We start from the raw sequence: 12,714 nt of genomic DNA, 5'->3' as shown, positions 1-12,714 counted from the left end.
TTTAAGCCATGTGAAAAGCATTTAGGCTGATCTAGTTAAACTATCATCTACTTCAAACTTTGTACGTGATTTTATTTAGAAATTAGCATTGATTAATTTATTTTATTTTGAGGAAGATTATCCCTGAGATAGCTGCTGCCAATCCTCCTCTTTTTGCTGAGGAAGACTGGCCCTGAGCTAACATCCATGCTCATCTTCCTCTACTTTATACGTGGAGCACCTACCACAGCATGGCTGGTCAAGTGGTGCCATATCCACAACGAGGATCCAAACGATCGAACCCCAGGCCGCCGAAGCAGAACGTGCATACTTAACCACCGCGCCACCGGGCCGGCCCCTAGAAATTAGTATTACTTTAAATAAGCACTGTAATGTAATCAAGGAGATCTGAATTTTGCACTGGTTGTCTCACTCACTAACCATAGCTCTGAAGTGAGTCACTAAAATGTTCTGGGCACAGTTTCTTATTGAAATATAGTTGGTTGGATCAGGTGCTTATAGGTCCTTCCAGCTCCAAGAAGATTCTAAAGGTTAGATATATGATTTTTCCTTACTACAAAGATAAACTCTTGAAAACAAGTATGCAGCAAACCTTGTAAAAATCAGTAAATGTTTGCTGGGGACCATTTGCTTTCCTTTTTTTTTTTTGTTTTTGTTTTTGTTGAGGAAGCTCAGCCCTGAGATAACATCTGCCAATCTTCCTCATTTTGCTGAGGAAGACTGGCCCTGACCTAACATCCATGCCCATCTTCCTCTACTTTATTTGTGGGACGCCTGCCGCGGCATGGCTTGATGATCGATGCCATGTCCGCACCCAGGATCCAAACTGGCAGACCAGGCTGCCAAAGGGGAACTTGCGTATTTAACCACTGTGCCTCCAGGCCAGCCCCTGCTTTTCTTAATCAATTATGCTTACCATGATAGTTAAGAGCATTGACTTTTGAGAATTAGTTTTAGTCCCCTGCTCCGCCACTTAGTAGTGTGCCCATTAAGTGAGTTAATTAACACTTGGCTATTATTGAAGAATCAGGATAATACAATATCTATCTTATAAAGATGCTAGGAGTATTGAATGAGTGTATTAGTAAGACTCAACATTCAGTACATATCAGGTGCTCATGAATGCTGTCTATTAGAATTGGTATTGTTATGATTAATCTGTGAGACATTAGAAAGGCGCTGGTCTTCATCATTCCCTGCATTAACTCAGCCTAATTTGCCAAAGATAACAAAAAATGACAACACGCTTGGTTGTCCCACTTCTTCCAGCAAAGCAAGGTATTCGGTGAGCAAGTCACATTTAGAGCCAGATTTCCAAACCAAGGATCTCCTCTCAAAAAGAAATTAAAAAACAAAAGCCTACCACTGCAAACATCTGGACATCTCAGGACAGAACATTACCTAGGAGGGAGGGCTGCACTAAACAAAATCCTGAAGAGCCATATTTCTAACTCTAGCCTATCCAAGTGAACCTGAAATGTCCACCAAAGTCAAAAAATGGAGCTTCAATAAAGAGGCTGTTGGTGCCTTACTCTAGAGTTAGCGACATATATTCTGGAATTGCTTATTCAAAAGTCCTGGAAGCTCTGACAAATAAGTGATCTGAAACACTCCTAAGATTTGTAAGGACATCTTGGTGTGAAGGAGGGGCAAAGCGCAAATTCACGGTGTAACTTGAGAATACTGAGTTGTTTTTTGTTGTTTTTAAGTTTTGGAGTTACAAAACTTAGCGTGAGAACAAATTTACGAATCGTCAGAGCTTCAGTGCAGTTTCCACACATCCGGTCAGTATCAGAAAATCCAACTGCTTCCTTCCTTTACTTCTTTTCAAGACTGTAAGTTCAATTTAAATGGTCTATCTTCCTAAGTGTCTCTGTTTAGGGAGCTTTTTCTCTTGAAAATCCTACTGAAATTTCTAATACCGGTATGTATCAAAGATTCTCAAATCTCCTCATAATTTTTTTTAAAAAATTAATGCTTATTTAGCAGGAAAAAATTGGCATGATAACATATAAGCAGGATGAAAAAAGACACAAGTGTAATTTTCTAAGTAGGTCTTTTAAAATAGATAAATTGGATAAATATGGCTTTTGGCATGAAATAAATTTTTCTCTTGAAATTTTGCTAGTGTCTATTTTGTGTCCTGGACGCAGAGACTTCATTAAAAATGTTGACTCTCTTCTTTATCTTAATCTATCAAGTTACTCCTAGACCCTGTGGTGAGACAAGAATTCATTGTTTGGAGTAAAAATGGTAGAAAATTTTAGGAAGAACATTTAGGACCATGCAAAATGAGCCGTGAAAAAAGTTACATAATTCTACCCAGAGAATTCAGAAATTCATGCCAAAGAAACAATAATATGCTCCCCTTAAAAAAAATTATGAGCAAATCTATTCACCTTTCCAATTATTTACAATAAAGAAAATCTTAGATGATCTAGATTCAATTTATCAGAAGGAACATAAAAGCTTATAAACTATAAAATCTTCATCCACTCTTCAATATTAGATGATGATATAAATTCATCATCTAATATAAAAAAGTTGAAAGATATATGACACGAAATTAATTGAAAATGTAACATTTATTCTATATGATTTCCTCCATATCAATAAGGGCAATACACGTTCAAAGTCCCTATTATTCCTTTTTTTCTGTGAGATATAATTACAGGTGATTTTACTTAGATTAATAAAAAACTGTATTTTCAGAATTTTCTATACATGATCTTCAAAATTAGAAAACTTTTCTAAAAGGAAGTTAACAAAATTCAAAATCGTCTTAAAGTAAAACAAACAAAACTTTTAAATATTCACTTATAAGGGTACCTCACTATACTAAACATTATGCTAACTGCGGAGCACTACATTCCCTAATTAAAACTCAGGCTTCCCTATTCACTTGAAACAACACTCATTTCCTGAGGAGGGAGTTGTATGGCCTTGTCCCTTCAGTCTTACATATAATGGCATGTCCTCCATATACGAAGGGCAGTTAATGTTGGATAGCCCCAAATGACAAATATTTTGTACTTCTTTAGAATTAACTATCCCATGTATACTTCCCTTCCCCTCATTTCTCCTTCAAGCCAGGATTTACATGCCCAATTCCCTTCAAGGCATCTCCTGCTAGTTGGTCATTTATTAGACAACTATTTTTGAGGGGCTACTATGTACTGGGTGCTGACTCTTCATTCTCAACATCTTTAAAGCTGAGCTCATCATTTTTGCTCTCTTGCTGTTTGTTCCCTGTACTTTGTTTCTTTCTCGGTCTGTGGTAACACCATCCATTTAAGATTCATCCTAGAGTTTTCCCCTTCCCTCCTCTAACCTATTACTAAATCATTCTAATTTCACCTTCTTAATATTTCAGGAATATGTACCTAACTCTTTATCTACTGCTACAATTATCTATTACCCAATTATATCACATAACTATAACGCAACTCAAAAATTTTGTCCAAGTGAATTGAGCTTTATTTTACTTTAATTTCTGCATTTTTGGTCATATTCTATGCATTCGTAAACCTAGTAGAATATAATCAGTCAAGAGAAATGAGTTTTACATTATGCTTGTGAAATGTTAATTAAAATTTAGTCAAAAAGTGAAACTATTGAATAATTGAAACCTACCAACAGTCCCAAATTTTATTTTATGTCCATTTCCTTCCTGTTTCCATTTAAATGAGTGGTTACAAGGACTAAGAAATAACCATATGAATCTTAAACTCAGCACAACAGATATGCTCTCTATATGTTAATTAAAGACAATTATGTTTTCATAATTAATATTAGTATTTACATCTTTGTCTCCAACACCAGACAGTGTAAGTCAAGAGCAGGTAGGTCTGACTCTGCACTTAGCCCCGCATCTGGCACAAAATAAGAACTTAGGTTGGTTTTGAATGAAGGGAACAAACAACAGATTTCTGGCCAATGGGCTCATTGCCTTAAATCAAGTCAGAGCAACTGGCCAGGAGATATTTTCTCTGCTATGTCTCAATTTAACTATGGGCTACATTGCCGACATAAGGGGAAGTCTGACCTTTGAGGTTGTAGTAATTTGTGAGACATCTCATCTAGTTCCTCACTGGGTATTACCTTTTTAGAAGTATTCTTCAGTTTCATTAGGTCGGACAGAGCATTAAATGAATCACCTTCCAGGACCCCAACTTTCTAAGCACGGCGTTAGATTTTCCAGTCAAAGCCTTCCTTTGGCTGGGGAAACTCTCTAGCTGTCCCAGGATAGTCAGTGTCAGTTCTTCTCCACAACACAGATATACACAGCCCTAAAATCATGCTGCATTTTATTTAAACTTATGTTTTCTATACAGAGGAGGTTATGCTGGAATTATTGGGAAAATCTCCAGCCTCTGAGTGTATATAAGCAGAGAGATGAAATGTACCATAATGTGCTTAACAGACTCTGTTATAAGGAAGTGAACAAAAAAAAAATGTACTTCTTCCTTACTATATAAATTGACAATATGCTTTAGCTCGAGCCGATTGCACAGATCCTGTCTATTAAATGTTAAGTCTCCACATCCTGAAAGATATATCTGTCTATCCGAGGATCAGGCTAAAGTAATCCCCAGTGTAGGATTGGAAATGAAATTGAAAGGGTGCTCTTGGGGAATTGGCCCTATTGGTTTAGAGTGCAGATCTCATAAAGCCCTTTGGTTGGTAAGTAGGATTGATTATTTTTCAAATGTGCAAGATAGGACATAAACTATCCTTCCCTTCCCTTTACCACAAGAATCTATCGCATTTATAAGATGATATTTTTCACTGTCTAAAGAGGTCTAATGTTCATATAAATGGCAGAGCTTTTGCCTTACTAAGAGCTTTGAAAAGCTTTTCTAAACATATTTGCATCAGTTTTAAGAAGTTCTAGAGCGTTATCTAGGGACAACCACTTTGCAGTAGAATATACATTTTCTATGTGTTTAATCCTCTCAGGGATAAAAATAATTAAAAATTTCAAGGGCATATTATGACGGATTTAGAGAGTGATGCTGTATCGTAAAAGATAATTAATTGGTGACTTATTTGTATATTTTTTCTGAAATTCTACATACTGATTTGGTAAAGCCAAATCAAACTATTTTAATAAGTTGTCGTTCTTTTGTTATTTGCTCCCTTTTCTATTCTCGGCCATGATGTCGCTCCATAAAATTTGAGCACTGATTACTGTGGTTAATTTCACATGAGGTTTGATTAGTAGAAATGTCACAATTAGTACCCCAAAACTTAATCAAATCAAAAGCGTGTTTAGGAATGAAGATTTTATTTCTTATGTGTGGATTTTGCTTTGGATTCATATTACTCCATTACCTTGAATAAGATAAAAATTTGTTTTTTGAAAGATACCCTAGGTATATGCAGGAAAGGTCAGTGACCTTGACAATGTTTGTTCTTCATTCCAATCCCTAAATTGAAGTGCTTCTCAGAGGCTTTCATACATTTTATCCTCTAATTAGCTTTTCGGTTACCAAACAGCACTTCCTGGCATAAGGGATGTACCAATCAATGGCATTATAAAGCATTTCATAGATACCATTTGGAATTTATACAGTTGGGGAAAGCACACAAACAAACAGGTTTTAAACTGGATTAAGTGTGATTATGTCCTAAGAACAGCCAGCGGGGTTGAGGCCGTTAGAAGATACTCCTGGCACTTTTATGACAGGGCACGTCTTGTTGGGCCGGAAATTAGCAAACTGATGTGAGATTAAAAATAATTAGTTCTAGCATTTTTCACAGACCCTCTGAAATTTTTTTTACAAATTACCAGCTGTTGGTTAAAAGAAGAAAAATCATGTAGTTGCTGAAAACATTTTAAATGCCATAAATAAAAATCCTATAAATTCCCATGGGTAGTTATGTCTTTAAGGACATTTGAATGTGAAATTAGATCAATAAAAGAAAAAGCCAAATGGTGACTAGCCCCTGTCCTCACAGTACCAATTCGTGTCAGTATGAGTTGGCTGCCACTCTCACTGGCTGCAGAGAGCTGCTCACTATCTGGTCCAGCTTCTGAGCTCTGCCCTAGGGTTGGAATCACTGATATGAAAGAAAGGGTCTAGATCAATTTGAAATGTTTAGAAAGCATGAGGCAAAAACTTGATAAGTCTTCTGTCTTTGATTTTTCTGTCGGCTGTCCATATAACATCTCAATTCTTTGAATTAAACATGCTTAAAATTGCTATTTCAGCATTTATTTACCATAAATAAATAAATGGGGATTACAGTGAAGCTCAAGCCAGCTGTCTTAATTTCTTATGTAAATTACATATTTATAACGTACTTAAGAAATATAACATACACATTTATATGTGTATGAATAATAGAGGATGGAAAGAGAGAGGATGCGGGAGTGATAATATTTAGAGCCAACTTCAAGATAAATTGGAAAACCTGAACTAATTTTAATATTTCCATGGTAATTAACAATAAAGTGGTCATTAACAAAGACACATGCCCTACAAGACAATGTTTCTCCAAGTCAACAGCAGATTTATTTCAGCAACATAGGCTTTTTCACATAATCCTGTCATATATACAATGCTATCTGCATCCATGATATTCTGAAAAAAATTTGAATGATATTGAGCTTTGAAATATAATTGCATAACTTGGAAAAGAGGTATTTGTAAGAGAGTACTCACACTCTTAAGGACAATATTTATTTAAAAATATAGTAAATAAATATTGAATTTGCACAATATTTGATTACTGGATATATCTTTCCTTCTAAAGATAAGCAATGAAAAACAATGTGGCTGCAGTCATATTTAACTTAATTTCCTGTATCAACAATCAGCACCCATTTTTTTTTCCTAAAGGTAAGATAATAGATCCTCAACATGTTTCCTAAACATAAGGAATAGACAGTCATGAAAATTAGAAAAGCTAAAGACATAAATTAAAATAATGCTATCAATACATGATTTAGAGTCCAACTTCCAAAGTGACATTAACGTTGATTTAACAAGACCGTGAGAATGAAGAGAAAGGGACAATACGCATAACAGGGGCCAGAAAGAGTATTTCAGGCTTATGGAGGCAATTTTGATAATGACAAATTTAGATTCTTTAAAATGGTATCTTTCAATTAATGACTATTCCATGAAGCATTTTTAATAGAAACTGTCATCATCAAAATTTTAAAAAATCAGATCAGACATGTTTATACCTTTCCTCATACCTACTGTTTCTGTGCTTTAACACTTTGTATCCTTTATCCTTGTCTTCTCTCATTTTATTTACTTAGCTAACCAATGCCATACAGCCCAGAGTCTGCCTGTACATAATAGTAAGCAAATTTTCCTATAGAAATTTCCTTTTCAGTTCACCTAATTTCTAGTTAATATAAGACATACGTCATCTAATGAAAATGGTGCATTATACATTACTACACCATCCGTTCTTTGTGAAGAATCCTTTCCTTTTTATTTCTCTATCATATTTAATCCAAATACATCCTCTATTAGAAATGGAAACAGAATAATCCTAAATGATGTTGGGTACCAAATTTGTTGCATCAATTCTGGAAGCTCAAAACTGGAGTCCCAAACTCCATTTTTTACAGTATTATTAAGGCCAGTAGACTTTAATCAAATGAACTTTCCAGAAATTCTGTTTTGTATAACACTTTAAATCATGAAATTCAGATCGTGACCTGTGGTGAAATTGACTGCTGGTTCCTAAAAGTCCTCTGATTTGCTAGACATTTACTTGTTATTTGTTGGGTCATGGGGAAAACCATGAGTCTATTTGTGTGGGTGTTGGGGGATGGGAGGAGAATATGAACCTCCGGGAAGAAGTCATTTAATATTTTAACGAAGGATGTGACTATATCAGTACAGATAGCTTGCCTTGAGGCATGAACAATTCTAAGAAAATGAAAACACATGCAGACAAAAGTTACATTAAAACAGAAATATAGTCAAAGTATAAAGGATTGTTTGAAGGGTGATAAACACATGGAAATCTATAGTAAATATTGATATATATTATTTGAGAGGTTTTTCCCTTTAAACCACATTGATAAATTCATTCTAGGAACATTTATTGAGTTACGACTATTTACTGGAGATGAAACTGTAAATGATTACGATAGGATCTGCCCCCTTGGAATTTGCATTCTAGTAAACATAGCGGATTCCTAAGTAAAAAAATAAGTAAGTGTGATGAAGTGTTATAAGGGAAACAAGACATGGCTGAGCTAGAGACTGAAAATAAAGGTAATGTTTGAGATGTAAAACTTTAGTTAATGTGAATAGGAAAGTCACTCTATGTAGATGGCATTTAAGCTAAGACCTAAAAATGAGAAGGATGTGGCTAGGCACTGGGGGTTAAATTTCACTTTCCCTCTTTTTGCACTGGAAGATAAGGAAAGTAATAAAAACTAACTGGCCAAAGGACCGTCCTGGTAGTGCAGTGATTCAGTACCCATGCTCTACCTTGGTGGCCCAGGGTTCGCGGGTTCGAATCCAGGGTGTGGACCTATGCACGGCTCATCAAGTCATGCTGTGGCAGCATCCCTCATAAAAATAGAGGAAGACTGCCACAGGTGTTAGCTCAGGCCAATCTTCCTCACCAAAAAAAATAATAATAATAATTAATTGGCAGAAAGAATTGTTTTTGTTTCCTTTGGGCTGCGAAAAGGGTAGTAAATAAATAAATATAGAATATTTATTAAATCTTTAGCCAGCCCTGGTGGTCTAGTGGTTAGGATTCGGTGCTTTGACCGCCACTGCCCAGGTTCATTCCACACCATCCATCTATTGATTGTCATTATGTGGCAGCTGCATGTTGCTCTGATGCTGAAAGCTGTGCCACCAGTATTTCAAATACCAGCATGGTCATTCATGGTGGACGGGTCTCAGTGGAGCTTCCAGACTAAGGCAGACTAACAAGAAAGACCTGGCCACCCACTTCCAAAAGCATTGGCCATGAAAACCATATGAATAGCAGCGGAGCGTTGTCTGATGTAGCACCAGAAGGAGAGAGGATGGCACAAAAAACAAAGCAGGGTTCTACTCTGCCATACACAGGGGCGCTGGAGTCAGAATCGACTCCATGGCAATAAAAACAACAAATTAAATATTTACAAAAATATTTCAACCTGATTTCTGTCCTAACGAGAATTAAAATCAAGCTGTGAAGGTGAAAGCACTAAACAAGAAATAGAGAAGAAATAAAGTTCAAGAGATGTGATACTGATTTGTTGGATATTAGACCTGTGTAGGCTGGAGTAATCCACCTAGAGAGAGTTGCAACTCCCTGGACTCAGTTCTAAGGGGATCTAGTCTTTATACAGCAGAGATTATTACCCATGAGCCAGCTCAACAGCGTAAATAAAATGAACGTATTCAAGAAAGAATTCAAGTCTGTATCATAGTGGAGGAAACACTGAAGTAGGAATCTACTGATTTGGGTTTTGACACCCAATAAAAATGTGATCTTGGGGACGGAAGTCATCACCATACTGAGCCTCGGTTTCCTCATCTGTAAAGTGGGACAATAATATCTTTCATGCCTAACCAAAGAGGTGCTGTGAGAACATATGAGAGAAAGTATTTGTACAAACAGCGTAGATATAAATATATACAAACAATGATAGTATAAGACTGACTGATTATTTTTTTAGTATCAGGCACTTCACAAAGTGTTTTACATGAATTATTTTTTTAAAGTTTTACAACAATCCTGTAAATAAGTTCTTCTATTTTCAGAAAAAGAAGTCAAACACGTGAAAGCTGAATAAGTTCCCAATATCTCTTGCCTATTAAACGGCTAAGCCAACATTTAAAAGTATATTTTTCTGATGCTTGATTCATGCCTGTGTTCCTAACCTCTTGGGTGAAGTCAAGGATAAAATATTAATGCTAATAATTTTAATTTATTGATTGATTACTGGGTTTCTCTGAAAAAATACTGGTAGCAAATACCAGGGGTCCAGAGATTATGTATAAAGTCTTTTCAGGGATCCTTAAGGAGAAATGGGAACTTTGTGATGGTATAACTGTGTTAACCTACTCACAGTGTGTTGATGGAATAATGCCAATCTGGAAGGAGGGACTTGCTCTCAGGCTTGTCCTGATCAAAAGTCTTTTCATCATTGCCTCATGCTCATGGATGTAGTAGGTTATGCTTTTGCCTGATGGCAGATGAGTATCATTCCTGATCCATCAGTGTATCTAAACTCTAATTATGTCTTGACCTTCCATGTGGCCTTTGGCCACTCATGTAGTTTTTCACTTATCTTTAATGTGAGGGTCTCACCAAATAATGATGTCTTTGGTTTCTTTCAGCTTCTAAATTTTGAAAGTTAAATTCTATAATTGTCTGTTTCTTTGATTAGATAATGGCATGTAAATAAAATCACCTCTGAAAGGAATCCAAATATTAAGATAATGGTCTAGATAGCACATGACTATATATTAATCACACACACACACACACACACACACACACCCCCATCTTGCATTCTGGTCCAGAAACTCAGTATGCAGGCATAATGAGAAAATCTTTGCTAAGATTTATTCTAAGCTCTATACATACTTGAGAATCGTTGAATATGTCTACTAGAATGTAATCTCCGTGAAGATAGGGGTGTTTTCCTGTTGTGATCGCTGTGGAATCCTTACTGCATCGAAAGCACTTGTGACATCATTGGTGCCTGATAAATACTTAATGAATGAATAATGGTGAACATTTAGATGTCTCTTATAATGTGACTGAACTGTTTTATTGATCAATTAGATCATACCGTAACTATATGATATGTACTATAAGATAGGTATGATCCTTATAATATTATCTCAATTAATCCTTCAAATCACACTTTCAAGTATGAACTGCTATTATCACTTCCACGTTATGTACTAGGAAAGTGAGGCCTAGGAAGTAAGATCAACTTTCACAAGGTACAGTGATCAGAAATAAAAAAACGATCCCCATGAACTTATTTATATTTTCTATATCTCCTTAAAGACAATCACACATTAAGGCATACATATAATCAGGTGTTTCTTGAAGAGAGAAAAAGACACAGGTTTTGATGGCATAAAAATCTGTACAGATGTTCATAGAAAGATAAGCGATAAATAAATGAAAAGCAATAGGATACATTGGAGTATATGAGGAAGCCATTTGGTTTAAAACTAATTCAACCTGGTCTTGTTTTTCCAAAAGGGCTTGATGTGGCCTGTGGAGCATACATTGTACATCTGCTTTAAAGATTTACTATGTCCCAAACACAAGAATGATTCCCTTAAATATAGGGAAGTAGCTTCCCCTCATAATGACATTTGTTGAAGAATAAGCATCTCTTCCTAGGAACTAAGGGTTAATCACCGACCTGCTGTGCTCACCTTGTGACCCCTGACCTGTTGACCACCAGCTTGCTGTGCCAGCTAAGCATCTCATGACAGTAGTAAAAGAGATATTCCTATCATATGTGAGGTATGCTCTTTGTTGCAAGACGGTATATAACCACTTTGTACAACCTACTTCCTTGGGCTAGAGTCCTCAAACCTGACTCATAATAAACTCATCCCAATTTTGATTTATAGGTTGATTATGGATTATTTGCACTGACATATGAAAAGAATTTCAGATGCTCAAGGACATTTATCTTATTAATGGGAGATCTTGTAGGATGTGAGACTTACGTCACTATTTAGATGAGCAACTGGAAGTTATGGGAAGCAAATTCAGATTTCAGTATAAGGAAACCTTATGCAAAAGGTCAGAACTACCTAAAAACTGAAATTAACTGAGGCTAGGGATTCACCGACACTGGAGATGCTCAAGCAATCTGAATGTGTTAGAGGAAAATTGAATCAGCACAAGAGGTGGACAATTAATGCCTTCCCTTCCTGGATTTCTGATGCACACATTCTAGAGTTTTAATCCTCTTAACAAATTTAAAAGCTTATCTTATACACACACACTCACATTCATTCTAACTTAAGTCAAGTTTAGGTAAGTTGAATTTCCAATAGAACATTTGGAAAAGGCTTTCTTAGTATTTTAAATGCTTTTGTGGTCTGATGAGAAACCTGTGCTCATTCTACCATAATCTGTAGTCTCTGAAGGTTGCTACAAATTTGTCAAGTCTCTTGAGATTGTGAAGAATGAATCTCTATGTAGCCTTCTCATTTCATCATCTAAATGAAAAGCAGCCACTGAAGCTGTAATTCTAATTTGTTCTCAGTTTTCCCATGTGGATGTGCCAACTGTGTGTGATCAATACAAAGTCTCAGTATTAAGTCTCAAGACATAGAGCTAATTATGAAAAACTTGATGTAGTGTTCAGTCCGGAAAGTTGATTTTTCTTTCTGATAATGCAAGTGCCTGATTTAAGCTTTGATTGCTGAGGCATCCACTTTAAAGTGGCCTTCTGTTCAAAGATGAATATCTCAATAAACACATTATCAGCCACATGACTAGATAAAGAGCCAGGCTGCAGCCACTATCCAACCCATCCCCGACTCCAGACTCCTTTGTTTTAGAGATCTTGGTTGTTTTCCCTAGCTGACCATTTGAGTTGCTTCTTCTTTCTCTTCCCATGCTTTACATTTCTGCTCTTCTGTTTTACTTCGCCAACGAAGAGTGAGCCCTCAAAATCCTAGGGCCTCACCCTCAATCCTAGTAAAAGCAGAACCCCAGGCCCACATAGATATGAATGAACTTAAATGCACA

This window comes from Equus caballus, chromosome 12, assembly GCF_041296265.1.
Source record: "Equus caballus isolate H_3958 breed thoroughbred chromosome 12, TB-T2T, whole genome shotgun sequence".
Lineage (NCBI taxonomy): Eukaryota > Metazoa > Chordata > Mammalia > Perissodactyla > Equidae > Equus > Equus caballus.
Note: the sequence above shows the minus strand (reverse complement) of the source record.